Source organism: Protopterus annectens, chromosome 5.part0 (assembly GCF_019279795.1).
Source record: "Protopterus annectens isolate FY-2018-M chromosome 5.part0, PAN1.0, whole genome shotgun sequence".
Classification (NCBI taxonomy): domain Eukaryota; kingdom Metazoa; phylum Chordata; order Ceratodontiformes; family Protopteridae; genus Protopterus; species Protopterus annectens.
In genome coordinates this window covers 411,262,344-411,288,950 of record NC_056735.1, presented here as the reverse complement: position 1 = coordinate 411,288,950, position 26,607 = coordinate 411,262,344, and positions in this window count along the sequence as shown.

Sequence of the window (26,607 nt, the reverse complement as noted above, 5' to 3'; positions counted from 1 at the left end):
CTTCGAGGGTATAATTGGTCCTTGAACCCATATTTACTAACCAAGGAGGATATATTAATGGAAGTCAAGGAGATACTTAAACAGTCACTAAATAATATTTCCCAAAAGAGACACCCAATAGATATAGAATGGGCCACAACTAAAACGCAGCTAAGAGGTCTATTTATCCAAAAAGCTACATATTATAAAAAATTGCAAAAGAAGTCTCAATTGGAATTAGAAACTAAAATTCAATTATTGGACCAAGATTTGATGAGGAACTATAATGAACAGACAGAAACTGAGTTATTAAGATGTCAAAAAGAACTATTTTACTTCATAATAGAAATTTGTCACTTTATGAACAAAGAAATTTAGTTAAATATGCAAATCATATTCAAACCCCCTCGAAAGCATTAGCTCGTATCATTAACCAGACAAAATCAACACGATTAATTACTGAAATACACTATAATAATACTACATATACTGATAAGGCAAATATTATGAAGACCTTTGAAAAAATGTTTAATCAGATTTACGGTGAGAAGCAGACATTCTTGCAAGATAAAGACAGAAAAGATTTTCTACAGAAAATCACTTTCCCTAACATTGATAAGGAATTTCATAGAGATTTAATCAAACCGATTACAGTTGAGGAGGTGTTCGAGACAATCAAGAAACTAAAGCCTCACAAAGCCCCAGGCCCAGATGGTTTGACCTCGGAATTCTATAAATCTTTTAGTGAGATTCTGAGCAGTGTATTGGCACAGACTTTTAATTATATCACTCTAAATAGAATTAACGATCCTCATTTTAATGCCTCAAGGACAGTCCTGATATTAAAGCTCCACATATTAAAGCTCCACTGAGTCGCAGTCCCCCTAAGCACCCAGTCCAAGGACAGAATTTACCACTCTCTGCCGAAAAAATACCTAAAGCAAGCAGCTTTCTCCGAAGAGCCAAGGTAGCTCCACTGAGTCGCAGTCCCCCTAAGCACCCAGTCCAAGGACAGAATTTACCACTCTCTGCCGAAAAATACCTAAAGCAAGCAGCTTTCTCCGAAGAGCCAAGGTAGCTCCACTGAGTCGCAGTCCCCCTAAGCACCCAGTCCAAGGACAGAATTTACCACTCTCTGCCGAAAAAATACCTAAAGCAAGCAGCTTTCTCCGAAGAGCCAAGGTAGCTCCACTGAGTCGCAGTCCCCCTAAGCACCCAGTCCAAGGACAGAATTTACCACTCTCTGCCGAAAAAAAATACCTAAAGCAAGCAGCTTTCTCCGAAGAGCCAAGGTAGCTCCACTGAGTCGCAGTCCCCCTAAGCACCCAGTCCAAGGACAGAATTTACCACTCTCTGCCGAAAAAAATAACTAAAGCAAGCAGCTTTCTCCGAAGAGCCAAGGTAGCTCCACTGAGTCGCAGTCCCCCTAAGCACCCAGTCCAAGGACAGAATTTACCACTCTCTGCCGAAAAAAAATACCTAAAGCAAGCAGCTTTCTCCGAAGAGCCAAGGTGGTTACACATTATTGTATACTTACTTATGGAAGCTGCTGACTAGGGTCTATGGTCCCAAAATAGATTAAGTATATTCCTGGAGTTTACGTTGATTTACTTACCTAGCTAACTGAGGAATTAACTAAAGCTAAGGTAGTATTAACTGAGGATTGCTATAGCCTGCATATCTTCTTAGCTCCACCTCCAACCATGTAAGCGAGGTTACAAGTACACCTACTGTAACCCGCCATTTTCAAACATCCGGTGAACCTAGACCCTGTCGGCAGCGTATCTAGTGGGTTTGTTTCTTTCTGCTGTGTTTGTTTAATTCATTTATTTGTTTCCTAAACTGCCTATATGTAAAACTATATCTGTACAAAAACATATCCTTAAACGTTAGCGGAGCATTAGCGGTGTACTCCTGTAAAGATACCTGGTGACAATTTTCCTGCTAATTTTGGTTTTTGAGTGCTCATAGTGCTGTTTATATGTTAGCGACTGTTAGGAAGGCTAGATGCAGGTCGCTTATTGTCTGCCTATGATATGCTTAACAATAATCTTGGTTTAATATGGTAGCAACTGTTTGTGCTGTTTAAATGCAAGCGACTGTTGGGAAATCTAGACGCTAATCGCATTTTTGTCTGCCTATGCTCTGTTTCACTAAAGTGATGTTAAAACTCTAAGCGACTGTAGGTACTGTTGTAAATGCTAGCGACTGTTGGGATAGCTAGATGCTAGTCGCTTTTGTGTCTGCCTATGCCCTGTTTAACCATAGTACTATACAAACTCTTAGCGACTGCAGGTACTGTATTAAAATTGCTAGCGACTGTTGAGAGTTGTAAAAACTGTGCATATTAAATCAAACTACACTGCTCTCTTGTCGGTTGATTTGTAAGGATGCTATAAGGATTGTTTAGCTACTGACCTTTAACTGTGCCTCTTTCCCTAACTTCTACCTGGTATTATTCCCACTTCTTAGGTAGCTCCACTGAGTCGCAGTCCCCCTAAGCACCCAGTCCAAGGACAGAATTTACCACTCTCTGCCGAAAAAATACCTAAAGCAAGCAGCTTTCTCCGAAGAGCCAAGGTGGTTACACATTATTGTATACTTACTTATGGAAGCTGCTGACTAGGGTCTATGGTCCCAAAATAGTTTAGGAATATTCCTGGAGTTTATGTTGATTTACTTACCTAGCTAACTGAGGAATTAACTAAAGCTAAGGTAGTATTAACTGAGGATTGCTATAGCCCCGCTCCGTTCGCCCTCGCTACGCTCGGGCTCTCTCCGCTCCCCTCCCTGCCCCCAAATCCCACCCGCCCCTACTACCTCTAAATTTATAGCCATTAAGCCACACCCACATGTACTAGCTCCAATCACCTTGTGGTATCTCAAATTACTCACAGCTGTCTCCTCCTCTCTCCTTAATCATAATTCCCTCACTCCAACAGCTGCTAGTTCACTTCAAGGTACACAGTTCATCACTCACATTAGGTATGATGTGGTACCTTATTCTACTACCTACCCTATTGGCCCCATACCTCCTAACATTATATGAAACCCAACCTCTATTAGGATACCCAATCTCTAAGGCTCACACAAACACTCCAGAAGCCAAACATCCAAACTTTTATCACATCCATAGTAATTGGGTGCATATAACATCATGCTCTCAATCCCCTCACATCTACACCAGGAAAATTAGTCCTAAACTCAAACACTACTATAAGATTGTAGAGAAATTCCTGAAACTTGCCTCCAAGCTTAGACTTAGTCTATTACTTGATGGGGATATACACCCCAACCCGGCCCTAACAACTTAGACATGTACTCTCCCTCTACCACAAACCTAAGCCTCAACCCGATAATTTCCCGGCCATCTAATTCTCTCCTAACCTGTCATCTCAACATTAGAAGCATCAACAATAAGGTGCATGAACTTCATGCACTCATTGTTGATCTATCTCCTGAGATCTTATGCCTATCTGAGACATGGCTAAAACCTACCACTACTGATAATGAAATACTACTCCCTGGGTATAATATACACAGGATGGACCGTACGTCCAGAAAAGGGGGTGGGGTAGCCATACTTTACAAATCTGAGTTGACTGTATCTACGGATGTCTTACAACCACCTCAGATTAATAACCTAGAAATTCTAGCCACCAAACTGCAACTTAACCACAGTAAAAGCATCTATATAATCTGTATGTATATTCCTCCAGGTAATAATATAGGTACTCTTGAAGATACCCTCTACTGGATATCTATCCATTACCCCCAAGAAACCTTACTTCTCGGAGACTTTAACATAGACTGGACCTCCTGTTCTTTAGAATCCCCTACCACCCATATTAACCTGCACTCATTTACACAAGTTATCAACACCCCAACAAGAGCAGGCAAATCCAACCAGAAAGAAAGTATACTTGATTGGGTACTTGTTAATAGTCACCCTAACCTGTATACATTTGGAACCCTCCCTGATAGTCTAAGTGATCACCATCTCACATACATAATTAAGCACAAAGTCACCAATCCCAAACTACCCTTACTAAGAACGGTCAGAAATAAAAAAAAATTTGACTCAGCCAAATTCCAACTAGAATTAAATTGCAACTGGTCCATACTAAAACAACTTCCCCTAGAAGAAGCGGTATTGTATTTTAACAACAAATTCCTTGAGATTCTTAACTTTCATGCCCCTACTCGCTCAAAGAAAACCAAGGCAGTAGCTGCTCCTTGGCTTTCAAAAGAGACCAGGCTTAAAATTAACCTCAGAAATAAAGCTTGGGCTTTATGGCGAACCACTAAACTTCCGCATGATCAAATTAAATACAGACAACTTAGGAATGAAACTAAAAAACACATACTACTAGACAAAAAACAATACTACCACAGACTACAAATAGAAAATCAAAATCACCCTCAAAAGTTCTGGTCAGGGTTAAATAATCTTCGCCACCCTGGTCACTCTACCACCCCTGTCCCAGATGCCTATATCAATAAACCACCAGAAGTAGTCTCTGACAGCTTTAATAGATTCTTTACTGAGACTATCCACGCCTTAGCCAACCAACTGCCTCAAAGTTCCCATAGTCCAGGTAGCTCTACCCTTACAAATAAACCTTCTTTTAGCTTCCAACCTGTTGCTACATCATTTATCCGCACCTTAATCAGAAAACTAAAACCCACAACTCTCTCAGCTGACCAACTTCCAGCTGAATACCTGCAAATATCAGCCGACCCCATTGCCTACCCAGTATCACTACTTATCAATCGCACTCTAACAGAAGCAAATATTCCTAATATCTGGAAAATATCCTATGTAATCCCTCTTCATAAAGGAGGCAGTTCTACAGAACTCTCCAATTACAGGCCTATTGCTATACTCTCTCCTCTAGCAAAGATTATGGAAAAATGTATTCAAAAACAGTTTATGCAACACCTAATTAACAACCACCTAATGGCAGATACCCAACATGGCTTCAGACCTTACCATAGCACTACCTCAGCCCTACTTGTCTTCACCAACTCCATAAATCTCCACCGCAATAATAACCTTATTTCCTCAGCTCTATTTCTGGATCTGTCCAAAGCATTCGATATGGTGGATCACCAACTATTAATCAATACCCTACAATCTCTTTGTCTAGATCCTAAAGCCCTACAATGGTTTAATTCATACCTAAGTGGTAGACAACAGGCCGTGTTATGGCAGACCAAACTATCCACCCTGCTGCCTAACACCCTGGGTGTACCACAAGGATCCATATTAGGCCCATTGTTATTCTCTATCTTCATCAATGACTTGAACACTGTCATTCCCAAAGTCAACTGTATCCAGTATGCAGATGATTCCACGCTAATTTGCTCAGGAACATCTCCTACAGAGTTACAGTTAACTACCCAGTCCACCTTTACCACTATAGAAAACTGGCTCTCAAATCGTCGCCTGATACTGAATCCCAAAAAGACTAAAATGCTGTTATTCCTTCCAACACGAAGGTCTAGCGGCATTAACTTTACAATCAAAGCAAAGGATGGCACTATAATTTTGCCAGACCATTCTACAAAACTACTGGGTGTCACCATCGATAATAATTTAAAATTTGACCTACATGTCAATAATCTGATCAAAACCATCAATAAAAAACTAGGTTCATTGTATAGAATAAAAAGCTTTCTGACTCCCCCAGCTAAAGTTGCCATTGCTCGATCTTATCTTCTCTCCTCTCTCCTGTACGCATCCCCTCTTCTCCACAATACTAGTAAGACTGTTCTGAATAAAATCACTATCTGTTATAATCACATCGCCAGGTTTGCTACTGGATCTCCTTTCAGGACACATCACTGCATTAACCTATCTCAGCTTGGATGGCTCCAACTACCTAGTCTAATACTGTATAACCTACTAGTTATGACACACAAAATTCTATACAATCCTGAAAACACCCCTGCACTCAAAAACCTGGTTACTATTTATAACAACCCTAGATCACTGCGTTCTTCCAGTAGACTCCTTATCCAGACCTGTAAATCTAATAACTTAGCCGGTGACTCCCTCTTTACTAACTCTGCAGGCAGAAATTGGAACATACTACCTCCTGAGATAACCTCACTCTCTTCTCTAGGTCAGTTCAAAGCTAAACTTAAATTTCACCTGGGGTCAAACCGGACTTGCTACTGTATCAAGCCTGGCTAACTCTTTCTCTAGATTTTGTATAGATGTTATGTGTATGGATTGTCTGTATCAAGCCTGGCTAACTCTTTCTCTAGATTTTGTATAGATGTTATGTGTATGGATTGTCTTGATATTCCTTTGTAAATATACTATTACTGTCTAAACGTTTTTTTTCACCAATTATACCATTACGCCGTTCGTAATATGTGATATACGTTGAAGTTTTTGAGATATGTAATAAATTTTTTTTTACTTTGGGAGCTTTTCTCCCCGGGCCTCCGCTGAAAATGGACATGCATCCAGTCGGACTATCCCGGTTAACAAATGTAAAATAAAAAAATAAAAAAATAAAATAAAGGAGAAAGGTGATTCCAAAAATCCGGATAATTACAGGCCTATATCACTTTTGAATATGGACATGAAAATCATGACATCCATTCTGGCGAGTAGACTGAAGAAGGTAATAAACCCAATAATATCAAAGGAACAGGCGGGGTTTATGGATGGGAGACAGACCATGGATAATACCTTAACGCTCCATACTTTAATCTCTTATGCGAAATATAAAAACCTGAATTTGTACGCCCTAATTATTGATGCTCAGAAAGCATTTGATAGGGTTAATTTGGTTTATTTATTTGATACATTATCTTATTTTAATATACCGCAGGAGTTTATCTCAACGTTAAGGATACTATATAAAAATGCATACACAAATTTATTTATAAATCACAAATGCTCGAATAGGATAAAAATTAAAAATGGTACCCGACAGGGCTGCCCATTATCTCCCATCTTATTTAATCTCTACTTGGAGCCTTTATTTTTACACCTTAAGCAAAACCCTGTACTGTATGGAATAAAGGTTAGGATGGCTGCCTATGCAGATGATTTAAACATATATTGTACCACACCTGTTTCCGATACTGAAAAAATATTAGCTGCAATAGAAATCTTTGAGAGAATTTCCAATTACAAGCTAAATTTTAAAAAATCTAAAATATTCCCATTAAAGACACCCACACCCTTTTCAATGCTACCATTGATAGGACAAGTAATGACAGAAGAAAAGATAAAATATCTGGGGATTGTCTTCTCAACTGAAAATAGAGATTTTTTTATAAACAATGTAAAGTCAACTACAGATCAAATAACATTGGATCTTGAAAGATGGAGTAGATTGAAGTTACCAATGATGGCAAGAGCAGCTATCATAAGAATGAATGTTCTTCCTAGAATGTTATATATTTTTAGAGCTGCACAACTCAGAATTGCTAAAACATTCTTCAAACAGCTTCATGTAAGATTGGGAAGATTTCTTTGGGAACCTAGGAAGACGAGAATATCATATAAAAATTAATGGCTCCAAAAAATAAGGGGGGGCTGGAATTACCGGATTTCGAAATGTACTATTTAGTGATTCAGGCCAACAGGATTTTAAAGACGTCTTACTTAGATAGGGATAGTAGAAAATGGACACCCAAATGGGTGCTCTTAACGTACAAGCATATAAATGAAGTGGGAGTCAATGCTAAAGCATTACCCTTTTTAAATAATTGGACAATGAGTAAATATAAGTTAATGGAGCACATCAAAAGCTATGTAACGGCAATTCAAACTCTTTTTGCTTCCTTAAATTTACTAAAATATATGATGGTCTTCCAACCGTTTCATAGGAATCCAAATTTAACAATTGGTGGTCAATTGATTGATCTAAAGAAATTCCCTTTAATCATGGAGTTAACTGTACTTGATTTATATCCTTTTCTAGGAGTACCAGTACATGATATTCTAAAAGAAATAGAACTTCCTATTTCCTATTTAACTATAGAAAGACAGCTAAAAGACTTGGTTATAAACTATTTTAATAACTTTGAAATGAAAGGGGAGGATTTAACCATTTCTCGTAATCTATGGGAAGTGCTGCTGCAGGATAGAAAATATATAACCGCAGCATATCAATTGATAAAAGAGAGGAAGTATAATAATTATATTCTTTTATCGAGTTACTGGAGAGAGAAATTGATGTTGCCAGATGACAATAAGATATTGGAGGCATTTAAGTTAACTTTAAAGTCCGTATCCCTTCAGAAATTGGTATTTACGCAGCTGATGATATTTAACAATGCATACTATACTCATCTCACTTTGCACAAATTTGATGCGAAGAATTCACCCATATGCCCACAATGCTTAGATCAGACAGCAGATTTGCTTCACATGTTCTGGAGTTGTAAGTGCATTTATAAATTGTGGAATTCATTAAAATTGCAGTTACAAAAAATGGGTTACCAAAATTCAACACTCTACTGGGAGTTTATGGTTCTTCATATTCCCCCGGAGAATTTAGATAAATCCAAAACGATTGTAATTATGAATATTTGCCTATTAATGAAATTATATATAGCCACAAATTGGTTGAACCCAGCCCAGACATCGTGGGAAAGTTTCAGATTGTTGGCAATAAAACACATCTTAGCACATAAACTGTTAATTAGTGACCACAAGAAAAATATTAACAATATAAAAATATGGGAGCAAATTTTTAATATTGTTTTGGCTTAAAGGTTACTATCCACTTTTTCTCGGGAACCAGAGTATAGTCTGAATCAACCTTAGATTAGATAGAGAATGTACAGAAAAGACAGATTGTTGGCTTTGATTTGTTAATGTTGGATTTTTTATTATTTTCCTTTTGATTGTTAGTGCTGTACCTTTGATTAATACATAAGGTTGATATATATGTGTAATTAACCAATGGAAGCATCTTGTATATATTGTATATAATGTGTGAAGTTGTAATATGGTTGTGAAAAATAATAAAAAATGTTTATTGAAAAAAAATATATATATTTGTACTTGATGTTTTGTAATGTAACATGATACTCTGTGACTGAAAATATCTTCCTTAATTTTTGAAGTATTGTGTTTGTGGAGCTTTTTTCCTTGGGCCTCCACTGAAAATTGGCTCTTTCTGGCCCAGTCGGACTTTCCCAGTAAACAAATGCCAAATAAAAAAAAAATGCAGATAGGAGTTGGGTATTGCAGGTCTCCCTCTTCTTTTTCAATCATAATTTTTTAAAAAAAATGTTCAACGGTATCAGCTGGGAAGGACTAAAATGTAGAGACACACAAAACCTTACATTCATTGATCTAACTGAAATCCCACAATATTCCATTTCAAAGTTCAACCTTTTCATTAATTCCTATTAAGTTATGATCAGAGTCTCGGATTGATTTTCCAAGTCATACTCCCAAATACTTAGTATAAGCAGCTTCCCACAATGACCAACATTCTATTTCCACTTTCATGCTTTAATTAATTATTAATTTGTTAGTAAGGTAAGCCCATTGGACACAACTGTGTTATTTTAAGAGTGACCAGAGAAGAGATAAGATACCTCTTATGTGCTGAAGCAAGTTCTGAGACTGTTGAGCATCATATTTCCACCATAAGAAACCCTTCTATTTAGACCAGTTAATTTTCAAGGGCATATATTCAAGATCCAAAGAAATCATCTTAGTAATTGTACCCTTTGTTTATCAGACTTATCACTGAATACAGTGACTTCTAAGGTATGTACAGATAACAGTATATCACTCAAATGGAATGGCCTCAACAGTCTTTAACTAAGAAAGTTAAAGGCTTTAAATCATTAAACTTTGCTGATGATGAGCACAACTCTTCTTATTCTCTGCTGCCTACAAGCTGCTCTGTGCCTTGTATTTTGAGCTAGGAAAGACCATGTTATATTTGATCTCCGATTTCTTTACTAAACCAGTGTTTCTACGAGCACTTGTTCTAGGACCTAACTCTACACCAACAAATATACAATACTTGCTGGAGGAATAGGTTCCTAACATGACATATTCCCATTCTGAGGCCTAATTTATCACTACAGGTCAAGCAAAATACTACTTTGCTTACCTTTAAGGCTAATCTTGACTGGATGGGTAATCAAAATTTTTAGAACAGGGTTATCATATATGACCCTTCTTGATTTGGGAGTGAGCACCTTTAAGTACTTGTAAAGTGTGTCTACTTAAAGCTGTACATGGCTAGGCATCTTATGGTTCCTGTGATCATTTGCATAGTATTATTCCTATGTTCCTGTAAGTATATTACTGCATAGCGGAGTTGACACGATAGTCTACACTGCTTCTGCATATTGGATATAGTAATTTTGGTGTCCGAAAAGAGGAGAGGTTTAAGAGTCTGGAAAGACAGAAAAAAGTAGGCTAGTATATTGGGAGAAGTAATGATATGACACTAACTGGGGTAGGTGGAATCAGATTAGGCTGAGATTGTGATTAAACAGCATACTGCATTTGGAATTTGATGGGATGGTAAATATTGCAAAAAATCTAGCTTTAAAAGAGTTGTTGGAGAAAATACTACCTGCACTAATATCACTGCCATTAGAGGAAAGAGGAGCCTATTGATGATTATGGGACAGCTGAGCAAGGCATTTAGAGTACTTAGAGAACAGGAGAGAAAGGTAGTGAACAAAATGAAACACTGTTTGGTTCTGAATTATGTTGAAGAGGAAATATTTAATGAAAACTGGGGAAACTTGTGCCACTTACCAAGATGTGCCTGTAAATGCAGGAATTTTAGACGGTTTCATTTGAAGTGCCTGCACAAGTTTTACATCAATCCAACACAGTTTTGAAGGATATTTCCACAGAAAGCTTCAACCTTCTGGGGTTGTGAGACAGGGGAATAGGAAACATGGGTTACACATATTTTAGTCCTGCCAGAAGCTCAACTAATATAAAATGGAATTGCAATGGTTCCAACAAAATTTGCTAGAAAAAGTTGTGATGCTATACAAGTCATTGAAACTTTTAGGATATGACAAGTTGCTAGCTTTGGCAGAAAATGAGTAAATACTAGTAAACTAGATAATCCCCAGAATCCATGAAGCTCCGTGCAAGAATAAGACTATTCTTGCACTGAGTGGTTCGTGTCTGTTTAGAACAGCAGCACGCCTTGCATATGCATGAAGGCGTGCTGGTGTTTAATCTACACAGACATGAACCATAAACTAGTGCAGAGGTCATGTCCGAGTAGTACATGGACATTAAACATGCCCCCTGCACTCAGAAAGTGCCATATAGCACTTTCTAAGCCAAACTGGCATAATATTAGAGCTTTGCTCTAATATGCTAGTATTTCAGTGTCCGTGGACACTTAAATGATAAAATGATTATTTCAGTGTCCATGGAAACTGAAATAAAATTGACAATAAGAAAGCAATGCAGGGAATGTGTTACAGGTTCTGTGACACACCCCCTGCATTGCTAAAGTGCTGTATGACACTTTTGCAACCTGCTAAAGCAGGAAATGTATGCAAATGCACACATAACAGGGATACATCCCCCAAAAGTGAAAAAGCACAAGAACAGCCCCACAAACATAGAAAGTTGAGCCACGCCCTACACAGGCCATACAGCAGCATGAATCACTAAGGCTAGAAGTCTGAAAGCAAATGTATGGCAACATTCCCTCACAGCAGTTCATGTTAACAAAGGCACAAATGATGGGGGGAATAAAACTACATTAGGGACATGCCTGAAAAATTTCCCTCACACACTTAGAACGTTGATAGATAACAGGATATGTATTAGCAGGAGTCCCTGAAGGATAGAAGCCTAAAAGCCAAATCAATGCCAGTATTTCATGAATGCAGTCCCAAGTCGTTGTTAGAACACCACAATACACACCTATATAACCTAATAATAACATAATAATGTATAGCTATTTTTCTACTAACCTAAGGAATGTTTAAGTGTGGCTAAGTTGGAGTGCACATTATGGTTGTCCACCTAGCATAGCTTAAACATCCCATAAGAGCTAAATTCAAATAGACAGGTGAAACTTCCAAGCTGAGGTAGTGCAGTGGTTAGAGTCATGGCTTTACATGCAGGCAGTCACTGCTTGAGTCCCAAATCAGGCAATTTATTTTCCTATGTGAAAGTAGTGTTAAAATTATTTTAGTAAACTTAAATTATGTAGCAACTTTTTTGTCAACCAGGGTAGTGTAGCAGTTCCAAAAGTGAGATGTCAGTGTAGAAAAGATGTGAACCCCCATATAAACACAAGCGCCCCATACAGTATAGTCACACAGGAATATAATTTAATGAAAGCACACAGGGGGATTCATGGAAGGTAAACATAAAATTATAATGTTTATATAAATATTATTTTATAATAAAAATGTATAGGTATAATATGTTTAAACGTGCCTTAATCACTCTGTATCCATCAGACCTTGTTCTGCCCAGCAACAAAATAGTCAGCCCTGACAAGTCTCGAACTCAGGATGCTGTCCTTTACAGTCACAGCAAAATACCACAACACCATCTGAGCTGTGAAAAAAATGCAATGCTTTAACAAACATATCATGTATTCTGGTCATTTAACATTAATGAAAAAAACCAACAACAGCCCCAAGTGTCAAACCCATGATCCTGGGCACTATTGTCAGAGAAATATACCACTACATCATTTGTACTAAAGCAAATAATGTTTTTTTTTCAAACATATCATGCAATAGAGGTATACAACATTAGGGAGAAAGCTTTGTGGAACCAGTCACACACACACACACACACACACACACACATAGATTTATATATATATATATATATATATATATATATATATATATATATATATATATATATATATATATATATATATGATGAAACATATATATGAAAAATTAGAGTCATAATATAAATAATACATATAGAAAAATATAAAGGAAGGGGGAAAAAGTATATATATATATATATATATATATATATATATATATATATTTATATGTATGCATATAACATGCAGTGCAGTTATACCTCAGAACCATGCCTCTCAACCTGTTAGTGCAAGAAACCTGTACAAAGGTTGTAAAAGGGGGGGGGGCACAATAGGGACATACTTCAAATATTGCTGTTACAAATGAAGAAATTTGCTACAGCAACAGGGTGCATTTCAGCAGACAATTACTGAAGGATATGAGGATGGAAACTGATATGTTATGTCATTATTTACTGACATAAATCCATGGATCATCACCGTGATTTACCAGACAAATACAAATAAATTATGGAACTGAACAAAAGGCCAAACATCTGGACATTCTGTGAAAATCCTGGCAGTCGAGAGGTATGCTCAGAACCCCTTAGTGCAATGAATCTGGATGAAACCTGACAAAGCGGGGGGACAAAGGCATGAAAATAGGGACATATCCAAAATTCATCAGTAGATAAGCTGAGAAAGTTGATGTAGTAACACAGTATGTCCTAACATATATCAACTGAAAAATTACAATTTCAGGACTCAATTGCCTTCCATTAGTTAGTGACCTCAATCCCCACATCATCCCACTGATGTGTCAGGAATACACAACTGTTATGGGGACCAGACCGAACATATTGGCCAGACACCTGGACATCCTACAAATATGTGGACATAACACAACAGTAGAGAAACTACACTGAGCTACCCAGCAATGTTCAAACTACAATCAGACTGACATAACATTACCCAAGTCCAGCTCTGGGCAGCACACATGCATTAGCAAATATAACAGGCACTACAGGGATGTGACACTAGTGGAAAACAGACACTGGTGTGAATGTGCATACCCCCAAAAAATTGCACCACAGTCACAGTGACATGCCAGTAAGCAAAATGAACACTACAGTATAATGACTGTGTGAGCAACAAAATCTCATTTGCCACTCACACATTACCCCTACATATACTGCCCCAAGTCACAGTGTAGTGGAAATCCTGAAGTGTTATGGGACATGTCACAGTCTGCATGTACAAACATATACAGGCGATAGGGAACCAAAAACTGGAGCAGCGTGCACAGTCAGATAGAAAGGGCCCATGAAACTCACATGTACGCGCTCCCTACACAGCCCAAATAACATGTACACAACTTACTGCTACACAATCCTGACAGTCTTTTAACAATGGACAGACATACACAGACCTCTCAAATGTACAGTTTCCCACAGAATGTATAGGCACAGGACTCATATTTATGGCCACTTCCTTGTTACATGTCTGGGGGTCTATGACATCAATGGGATGGTAGTAGAAATTAATGCAATAAATAATGATGCTACATACCTCTGAACTTCTTAGTGCATGACATCTGGACAAAGCCTGACATAATTGGGGGACAGAGGCCCAAACACAGGGATATATTGGACATATTTCTGTGATAAATGTAGACAGTTGCTGGTGCTACCAGCTTTGTTGTGACATATCTTTCTTTCTGAGGGATATGAAGTCAGTAACACCAATGGATGTTAGCATTTACTGACTGCATTCCCCAGAGTATCCTACCGATTAGCCAAGGACAACAACTGTCTGGGGAACAGACCAAACATATGAGCCACGCATCTGGACAGGGTCTAGGCCTCTGGACAGTGTAAACGTCTGACCGCAGTGATGTAACAGAATGGAAATCCCCTGACAGCTGCCAAACATGTTACCCAGCACATTATGAAATGCAGTAAGACCAACATGACACTCCCCCACATCACCTCTGGGCAATTACCCATGTATATTCAAATATAGCATGCACTACAGGGATGGAACTGTAGTGAAAAACAGAGAGTAGTGCATAATATAAAAAATATACACCCAAAAACATTTGCACCATAGTCACAGCAACATACCAGTACCAAAAATGAACTCTAGAGTGGAACGACTGTCTGAACAAACATATCCTGATTGCCAGTCACACACTACACCAACATATACTGGCCCAATTCACAGTGTACTGGGAATCTTGAAGTGTTACAGGACATTTCACAGTCAGCCCCTACAAGCATACAGACATGATAGACCACCAGCAGCTGTAGCAGCATGCAGAGTCAGATAGGTAATGGATGTATGGCACTCACATCTTCTACTCCCCCTACCAAGCCCAACAAACATCTGCACCCAGCACTGCTACACAGTCTTGGCACTCTGTTCACAATGGCCAGACAGACATAACTGTCATATGTACATATTTCCATAGATTTTTCTGGGTGTGGAACCATAATCTTGCCCACTGCTGCATACCATGGCCAGGGAGTCTGCCAGGTCATTGACATGATAACAGGAGTACGGTTGGTAATTCATGATATATCATACCTCTGCACCTTGCAGTGCAGGACATCCGGGCAATGCATGATGTACTTGTGGGACAGGGGGCTGGAAAGAGGGACATATCACACATAATGGTGTTACAAACTTAAACAGTAGCTGGTGTTACATGTGGTGTTGTAACATAACATCCCTGAAGGATATGATATGGCAGGATGGGCCAAGAAGGAACATGTGCCTCATTGGAAGTCATGTTCTGCACAAGCAAATAAGGTCACAGGTGATGTACCCTAAGGCTATCTGAAACACCAATGAATGTCAATAGTTACTGACTACAATGTTCACATTATCCTACCAACCCCACAAAAACATATGTTGTTTGAGGAACAGATTAAGCATAACAGGCAAACATCTGGCCAGTCTGTGGACAACATGCCAGTTGAGAGGTATGTCAGAGGCATATTACTGTCAGATCTCAAGTCACCAGTAAATGCATGCCCAGACTAACCCTGTCAATCTAGCAACTCTCTATGTGTATAACAGCACTAATTAATACAATCTGTACCCAATTCTGGAGCTTTGTCCCCCATATTGTTGGCCTGTCTCCACATGTCCTATCCTGTGAGGTATTTCCACCTACTGTCTGTAAAGCTGTAGCCCCCACACCTCCATAATGTCCCCCTCACAGGCAAGGAAAATGGGCAAGGCCCACATGAAGGGTGTGCCATATATTGGAATTAGCAGCAGTGTCCAGGCCCACACCACGATACTATGTGGGCACCTACATAGCTTTATGGCCTCAGCAATACCCGACATGACAACATCAACCCCCTTAAGGTAGGCTGAACACCTGTGGTGGACAGCAGCAATACACAACTACCATGATATTTAGAAATAATTGCAGGATGGGCCAAGAAGGAACAGGCACCTCATTGGAAGTCATGTTCTGCACAAGCAAATAAGGTCACAGGTGATGTACCCTAAGGCTGTCTTTGAGTGAAAACTGGAGACATCCACCAAGGCCAATCACTAGGCCTTCCAGACATGTGTCTGCAATTCCAGAGGCAACACACATATCTGCTCTGTAGTGGTGGTCAATAACACCACATCCACATATGCCATGGATATAGGCAACCAGCTGCAGACAGGTGAAGTGTAAACATCACCCCCTGTCCCCCCATAGGTACACATGTGCATGTACAGCACCTGTCCCCCTCCCCTCATGATCAGGAAGCAGGTCAGTAATTCCATCTCCAAGACAACACATAGAGGTCTCCATAGGCCTGATACCATTCTTAGCTGTATCCAACAGGAACAGAGGCATGGGCTCTCAGACCCATTCTACAGTGTAGTCAACCACAGCCTGAGCGCTGGTGTCATCCCATCTGCACAGAGGACAGACAGAAAGTTGATAGAAAACAGGTTATGCATTAGCATTAATGTTCAGAAGGATACAAGTCTGAAACTGAAATGTATGCCATAATGTCATGACAGCAGTCCTTAATGACATGGCCGAAAACCGCAATACTCTCCATTTAATATAGTAATATAATATTAATACCCAATAGGCAAGAAATAAAAATATACAGCTCAAATCCCCAAACCAAGATAGTGTAGTGGTCAGAGTCCCAGCTTTGCATGCAGGTGTACAGAGTTCAAGTAATACAACAGGCAGTCCAAATTTACATGGGAAAGCAATGTTAAAAGTGCTATGTTCATATTAAAATATGTGGTAAGTTATTTTTGTCACCCAGGGTAGTGTAGCTGGTATAAAATGGATGTGTAAGTGCATATAACATGTGAAGACACCCATGTATACATTTGTCCCATACAGTATAATTACACCCCTTGCTACTGCCATGAAAGCACATACAGCCATATCATGTAAGGGAAATCATATACACATACTAAATCAAGTAATTAATGTGGTATATTATGAGAATGAACTGTGAGCAATGGTTAGCAATCCTCAGCTATGCTTAGCAAGTTTAACAACACATTTATGTTGTCCTCACCCTTCTCTCTAGGGTTTGAGTGTCAAAATTGACCTCTAAAGTCTGTACAAATGCACAGCTGTTGCTGTACAAGAAATGGACAGCTATGGACCTTCTGCACACCTGTCCTGCACATCTGTAGCTATCTTCCATATTGTTCTGCCCTCTGTGTGCCCCTTTTCCACCACTTTCTTATCACCCCTTTCTCTTTCTTGTAAAGAGTTAGTGCCGGTGTAAGTGTGATTAAGCGGGTGTAAGAGTAAAAAATTACTAGCCCTGCCAGGTCTTGAACCCAGGGGCCCTGTACACCATATTCAGAGCAATGTACAAATACACCATTTGAGCTGTAGGGATTGCTGATGCTTTTTCCAACATATCCTCATTTAACAGTAGGGAAAAGATTCCATAGAATCAGTCAGGCCTTGTATTTATACATATACATATGTCTATATGTATGGAGATGCATATATATGGACAAAAATATACATAATATAAATAGTGATATACATACATATATAAATATAAATATGTGCATGTGTGTGTGTGTGTGTGTGTGTGTGTGTGTGTGTGTGTGTGTGTGTGTGTGTGTGTGTGTATATATATATATATATATATATATATATATATATATATATATATATATAAACTATACGTATATAGAAAAATCTATCTCTCTCATATGTATATATATATATATATATATATATATATAGGTTTACTATCACATGTTCAAAACTACTGTGGCTGAAAGTGCAGATAGCCAAAAAAAGTTCAGAAATCACAACACCGACCACAGTAAATGCCAAACTGAGCATTTCACTGAAGTTGAATGTTGAACATTTCAACTTCACTGAAATGCTCATAGCCACTAATCATATTTTAACATGTTTTTCAGGGGGCAAGCCCCCCCTGCACCTCCCATGTGGAGGGCTGCACCCCCCAACCCTCCTACTTATATATACAAACTTTGAGATCACACTACATTGAGGAAAGGGTACATTTCCCAATCCCCACTATAGTGTGATCTGCACTACACTGTCAAACCTTGCTATAGCAGCTGTTTGCTACTGTAAGGTTTGACAATATAGTACTCTCACTAATGGTTCTGCTACCTGATTTACTCACATATGTTGATTGCACACAGTGCGATCGACTATGTGATTGTAAACCATAGATATATATATATATATATATATATATATATATATATATATATATATATACTCATAACATGTAGTGGAGTCATACCTCAGAACCATACCTACCAACCCCTTATTGCAAGAAAGCTGTCCCAAGGCTGCCCAAATGGGGGGACAATGGGACAAAACTAGGGACATATTTAAAATATCGCTCTTATAAATATAGAATGTTGCCAGAGTGACAGGGTTTATTTCTGAAGGATGTGAGTTCTGAAACTGAAATGTATGTCATCATTTACTGTCAGAAATCCTCATATCCTCACAGTTGTTTACCAGGGATATGAAAATAATGCATCTGTGGAACAGACCAGAAATATGAGCAATAAACCTGGAGATACTGCAACAATCCAGACAGTCCCGAGGTAGGTTCAGAACCCCTTAGTGCAATGAACCTGGGCTAGGCCTGACAAAGTGGGGGGAGAAAGCCATGGAAATAGGGACATATCTGAAATACTGGAGTAGATAAGCTGACACAGTTGCTGCAGTAACACCCTCATGTCTGTGCTAACATATATTGACTGAAATAGCACAAGTCCAACACTCAGCTACTTCCCACTAGTTAGTGACTGAAATCCTCACATCAGCCCACTGATGTGTCAGAAATACACAACACGTATGGGGGCCAGCCAACACTATGTTCTACAAATATCTGGACATAACAACACATTAGGGAAACTACACTCAGCTGCTAAGCATGTCACCAAGCACTGTCCAAACTACAGTAAGACTGACACAGAACTAATCCAAATCTGCTACAGGGAATTACACATGCATTGGCAAATATATCAGGCACTACAAGGATGTCACAGCACTGAAAAACAGACACCAGTGTGAAAGTGTATACCCACAACCAATTCAACCACAGTCACAGTGACATACCAGTAAGACAAAGGAACAGTACAGTATAAGGACTGCATGAACAAAAACATCTCAACATGTTTGCCACTCACACACTACCCCCACATATACTGGCCCAATTCACAGTGTACTATGATGCCTGACTGTGGTATGGAACATATCTCGGTCTGCCCCTACAAACATATACAGCCGATAGATCACCAGAAACAAGAGCAGCATGCACAGGCAGTTAGACAAGGAGCCATAACACATACATCCTCGCCCCTCCCTACACAGGCCAAAGAACATTGACACAATACACTACTACACAATCCTGAAAGTCTAGCAACAGTTGCCAGAAATACAGACCTCTCAACTGTACAGAGTCCCACAGAATGCCAGGCTTTCCCCTCATATATAAGGCCTCTTCCACATAACATGTCTGGCAGTCTGATACATCACTGGGATAATGTCAGGAATGTAGGCACTAAATAATCATACCATACCTATCAACCTCTTACTGCATGACATCTGGAGAAAGCCTGACATAATTGTGGGACAGAGGCCCAAAAACAGGGGCATATTTGAAATATTGCTGTTATAAACTAAGAATTTTGCTGTTGTAACAGGGTTATTTGTAATATACCTTTTCTGAGGGATATGAGGTCAGAAACACAAATGGATGTTAGCAGTTACAGATTGCAATCCCCAGAGTATGCTACTGATTTCTCAAAGACAAAAAAAGTCTGAGGAACACATCAAACATAGGAGTCCAAATTCTGGCCATTCTATGGATAGCCATACAGGTGAGACTTATGTCAAATGCATAACAGTATCAGAGTTAAAAATCACCAAGGAACTCCATGTCCACACAAAGCCTGTTAGACTAGCAATAATCCAAATGTGTAATAGCAATACTTACATTCTGTCCCTATGTCTGGAACATTCTCTCCCATTCTGTTGGCCTGTCTCCACAGTTTTTGTTGTAAGAGGTATTTCCAAATACTCTCTGTGATGCTGTTGTTCGTACACATCCATGAAGTCCTCCTCACTGGCAAGGAAAAGGGCCAATGGCAATGATCACATGATGTGCTCAATGACAGGAGTGAGTTGCCGTGCTAGTGGCTATATGAATAACAACACAGCTGTCCTGCATGCAATTATCAAGTGGGGGACACCAGTTGGTGCACAGACCATCAGCTGCTCATGAGCATTACCTACAAAAGGCAAGCTGTTGCCTATGCAAAACAGATGTACACCCTACATCCTTGAGAGAGAGAGAGAGAGAGAGAGAGAGAGAGAGACAGCGAAAATAAAAATAAAAATCAAGCAGGACATAACCACCTGCACTTGAATAAAACAAACAGGTATGTCAAACAAGTAAGCATGTAATGGACTGCAGTAGGGGGTATGTAAGAATGGGAAATAGGAACTGTAACATATATGTCTCAACAAGACTTGCTATATTGATATATTGCTGATCAGAACCGATGGCCATAGCATCTGGGTCTGTCTGCAGTGACATAGATCATAGGTCAGGCCCCTGAGTCACCCCAGGAAAGGATGGCTCACATATGTCTACTACTGCAGTGTGTGTTGAACAATACTGACTGTGACAATGCTAGGCCAGCTACTGGGATGTCATACATATCCATATCTTACTTGTGAATACAACTATGATATACTTGGTTGTTTCAGAAATGTGAGAGACCTATACGTGGTATTTGCATAGTAAAGTACTGTTGCACATGTGTATGTTGAACTGCACGTGATATACTGAGCTCATGCCATTAAACTGTCCAGTGTTATGCACACTGACCATATGTGTTTCTCATATTTGTAGTCATTTACTCATAGAGTTGTGTTATGTCTAGCAAATCATTTTCAAATCTGTGAAGACTGACATTACAACATCTCCTTCTTTTTCTTCTGGCTGTTCCCATTAGGGGTTGCCACAGTGGATCATCTGTTGCCATTTCTGCCTGTCACTGCATCCTGCTCTGTCACACCAATCACCTGCATGTCCTCTCTCACCACATCCAGGAACCTTATCTGAGGCCTTCTTCTTTTCCTCTTACCTGGTAGCTTCATCCTTACCAACCTTTTCCCAATATACTCAGCATCCCTCTGCAAATGATTTTCCCAATACACTCAGTATCCCTCTGCAGCACATGTACAAACTGATGTAATTTTGCCTCTCTGGCTTTGTCTCAAAACCGTCCAACATGGGCTGACTCTGTCATATACACATTGCTAATCCTGTCCACCCTCATCACAACCAGTGCAAATCATAACATCTGTAACTCTGCCATGTCCAACTGTGCTTTTGCCTTTTTGTCAATGACACTGTCCCCAACCCATATAACATAGCTGGTCTCACTACCCTGTTGTAGACCTTCCCTTTCACTGTTACTGGTACTCGTCTGTCACAAATCAATACTGACACTCTTCTCCACCATATCCATCTTACCTGTACTCTCTTCTTCACCTGCCCTCCACAGTCATCATTACTCTGAAATGTTGATCCCAATCATTTATACTCATCCCCCATTGCCAACTCTACTCCCTGCATCCTCAACATTCCACTACCCTCCCTCTCATTCACACACAGATATTCTGTCTTAGTCCTGCTGACCTTCATCCCTCTCCTCTCTAGAGCATATCTCCACCTCTACAGGGTCTCCTAAATCTGTACCCTACTCTCAGTACAGACCACAATGTTATCTGCAAACATCATAGTCAACGGGGACTCATGTATGATCTTGTTTGTCAATCTGTCCATCACCATTGCAAATAAGAAAGGGCTCACAGCTGATCCCTGATGTTATCCCACCTCCACCTTAAATGCATCTGTCATTCCCGCTGCAGACCTCACCACTGTCACACCACCCTTGTTCATATCCTGTACCAGTCTTACATATATCTCTGCCACTCATGACTTCCTCATACAATATCACAACTCCCCTCTAGGCACCCTGTCATATGCTTTCTCTACATCTAGAAAGACACAAAGCAACACCTGACCTTCTCTGTACTACTCTATCAACACTCTTAGAGCAACCATTGCATCTGTAGTGCCCTTACATGGCATGACAACATACTGCTGACCACTGCTCATCACTGCCCTTCTTAACCTAGCTTCTGCTACTCTTTCCCATGACTTCCTGCTGTGAATAATTAATGCTATCCCTCTGTAATTACTACAGCTTTGCGCAGTGACCTTATTCTTAAAATGGTACACAAACACTCTCTCTCTCCACTCCTCATGCAACCTCTCACTTTCCAATATATCATTAAACAATCTGGTGACAAACACCACTGCCATTTCCCCTAAACACCTCCATGTTACCACAGGTATGTCATGTGGACCAACCGGCTTTCCAGTATTCATCCACTTCATAACCACCCTTACCTCCTCCTTGGTAAGCCATTGCACTTCCTGATTCACCATACCCACATCATCCATCCCTCTCTCTCTTATTCTCTTCATTCATCAGCCTCTTAAAGTACTCTGTCCATCTGCTCAACACACCCTCCTCGCTTGTGAGTACGTTTCCCTCATTATCCTTTATCACCCTTATCTGCTGCACATTTGTCCTAGCTCAGTCCATCTGTCTAGCCAACCGGTACAAGTCCTGTCATCCCTCCTTAGTGTCCAACCTGTCATACAAGTGATTATATGCCTCATCCTTAGCCTTTGCCATCTCTCATTGCTATGCACCTCATTTCCGCATACTCCTGTCTACTTTCCTCATTCTTCTGACAATCCCACTCCTTCATCCCCAACCTCTTTCTCTGTATACTGTCCTGTACTTCCACAGTCCACCATCAGGTGTCCTTGTACCCCTTCCTCCATCCATATGTCACACCAAGCACCTTTCTGGCCATCTCTCTTACTAGCTCTGCTGTACATACCCAGATATTTGGTAAATCATCACTGTCACCCAGTGCCTGTCTTAACTCTTCCCTGAACTCCACCTCACAATCATCCTTTTCCAGTTCCCACCATCTGATCCTTGGTGCTGCCCTCACACTCCTCTTCTTCTTGATCATCAACGTCATCTTACAGACCAACAGTCTGTGCTGCCTAACTACACTTTCCCCTGTCACCACCTTACAGTCTCCAATCTCCTTCATACTAGCCCTCCAACATTGGATATATTCCACCTGTGTGCATCTCCCTCCACTCTTGTATATCACCCTATGCTCCTCCCTCTTGTTATAGTATGTATTCACCACAGCCATGTCCATCCTTTTTGCCAAATCCACTACCATCTCACCATCTGCATTCCTTTGCTTAACACCATACATACCCATCCTTCCTCATCTCTTCTGTTCCCTTCTCCAACATGGCCATTGAAATCTGCTGCAATCACCACTCTCTCACCATCGGGTACAGTCATCACCACATCATCCAACTGACTTCACATTTTTCTTTCTTATCCACCACACAAGCAACTTGCATAGCATATGCACTAACAACATTCATCATTACACCATCCATTTCCAGATTCATAAACATCACTCTATCAGACACTCATATCATCCTCCAAAAACACCCTTGGCATACTGTTTCATTAGGATAACCCCTATCCCCTTCCCTCCCATCCACACCTTGATAGCACAGTTGTCACCTGGCTCCAATACACCTAGCCATACTCCCCTTCCATCTGGTCTCTTGGACACACACTATATCCACCATCCTATGGCCATCATATCAGCTAGCTGTGTCCCTATACCAGTCATACTGCCAACATTACAAGGTCTTACCCTCACTACTTCCTTCTCCTCCCTTCCTGCCATATGAGTGTTGGACATCCTCCAGGGTATGTCTGTCAATGCAAAGGCTACTGTGCTATTGAATGACTCAAGTGTATTACAGCAATATTAAGACAATGTCACTAATTTTGTCACATTGCCCCATTGTATGTGTGGCATCCTACAGATGTCCTGCTCTAACGGGTTGAAAGGGATGACTGGGCAGCAAGTGTGTGAATACTGTATGCCATACTGACATAGAACAGAAATGTATATCAGGTATTACCTGTGCACATGTCAGTATGAGTAGGTGCATCTGGCCACCTCATAACAACAGATATGGGATGCAAAATGTCAGCTAAATAAGATATACATGTTGTACACGTGTAATCTTAGTTACTGTGCATCCAACAGAGTGACATTTCTACAGCTACTGGTTGTTGCATTGCCCTGACACAGCCATGGGTACTACAATAAGCATGATTATTTGTTTGAAACTGGAGAGGTGTCCAGCTGTGTTATGACTGTGTGTCCATGCCTACTACAAACAGCTATATGAACATCATCATAGCTGTATGGACTCAGCAATACCTTACTCGTAAAACCTGCCTCCACCAAAGTAGATTAATCCCCTTTGCTGGACAGCAGCAATACACAAACCAAAGACTTGGTCCCTATATTGGCTGTACAGGGCATATTAGGAGCTGGCACCAACTTGGGATCACGTCAGCCTTTGTCTGATCAAGCATATAAGGTCACAGGTGGAGTACTGTAAGGCTAACTATGAGTACAAATTGGACACATCTATCAAGGCCAATCACAAGGCTATTTTCAGATATGTCTGCATTCTCAGAGGCAACAAACCAACCTGGTCTGTAATGGTGGTCAATCAGACCACATACACACAACATAGCTACAGCCAACCTGCTGCAGATAGGTTTGGGGCAAACATAATCCCCTGGCTCAGCATCACTATAGGTGGATATGCACAGCACACATACTCCTCATCTCATTACCAGTGAGCAGGTACATATTGCCTACCAAAAGTAAGTAAGTATCCATGGGACCTGATAACATCACTGTCTGCATCCTACATGAACTCAGACATGTGTTCCCAGCTCCATTACACACTGTAGTCACACCAAGCCTTGGCACCATCCACACTCCATCTGCATTGAAGATGGTCAATGTCATCCCTCTACACAGACATGAATGAGGAGTAGAGGATTATGAAATTTACTAGCCTTCATTGTGGGGAATATGACACATTTGGGACCAGCAGTGCAATGCAAGCAGATACAGTGCTGCTAGATTACAGGGGTATGTTGTGTTTGTGAGTGGTGGCTACTGGTATTCAGTGTAGCTGTGCAGGTTCTGTACATACTGTTGCCAAATGGGGTTGGGAGGGTGGCCTAATGGTTAAGGTGTTTGCCTTGCAAGTACAAGGTGCAGGGTTTGAGTCTCACAAGGGATAATTGGCTAGGCTTAAAATGGCTTGCAAGGGCAGTTAGCTTAGTACTAATCTATGAATGTAAATGTATGAGGTCCTGTGATGTGTTTCCCTTTTTATGCCTTCCAGGTGCAATGCCGCATCAGCAAAGGTCTACTTTCTCAGTGGCTGAGACAAATATAATCATAGAAGCCATACTACAGAACCATGCCATAATGTTTGGCTGGAGCCAGCAACATCTGTGGGTTAGGACTGGCCTGTGGCATGACCTAGTCCACCGGGTAAATGCTGTTGGCCTGCATGCACATACATACGAGCAGGTCCGGCATCGTGCAAATGACCTCATACACCATGCCCTGCAAAGGGCCACTGCAGTGGCCAGGGACAGCACAGCCAAAGGTGGGGGCCTAGCCTTGCAGCCCCCACTGACACCTACTGAGGAGCTCCTCGGCAACCTTGGGGCATCCATCCCAGTACAACATCAGGGTACAGACCCCCCACATGCTGGAGGTGGGTGGCACCCAGAAAATGGATGAGGAGTGTGCAGGTAAGGCCCCAGTGGAGATTACAAGACTAGTGTAACAGACATACTTGTATTTGTAGAGTATCGACATGTATGTTTCAGGTCAGATTGCAGTTGTGGATGGGGTTTTGTAATGCACAGAAGTGCACATCTATGGTGAAGGACAGCAAATTGTTTAGTATTGGGGGTTGTACTGTAAATGTGCAGACATGCTGCATCCATCCTGTACCAATGCCACATGGGAATCTCTGCTGACAATACATCTCTCCCACAACTACCTAGGTCCATCTGGTCTGCATGTGGGATGGCAGTCTGAAGCTGGTGAGTATGGAATTGTTCTGTTGTGGTTTGCCAATATCTCAGGCATGTGAAGGCCATGCAATGTACCATGCACAAAACTGTCACTCATAGCCATATTGTTTTATGTGCATGTCCACTTGTGGTGGGGTTAACTGCCTTGCATCACATTGGTCACCACAGGGGCCTATCTGAAGAGAATGTAACATCCCTGTAGCATATCTCACAACCTGTCAGTGCAAGACTTCTGGACAGAGACCAACAAAATGGGGGG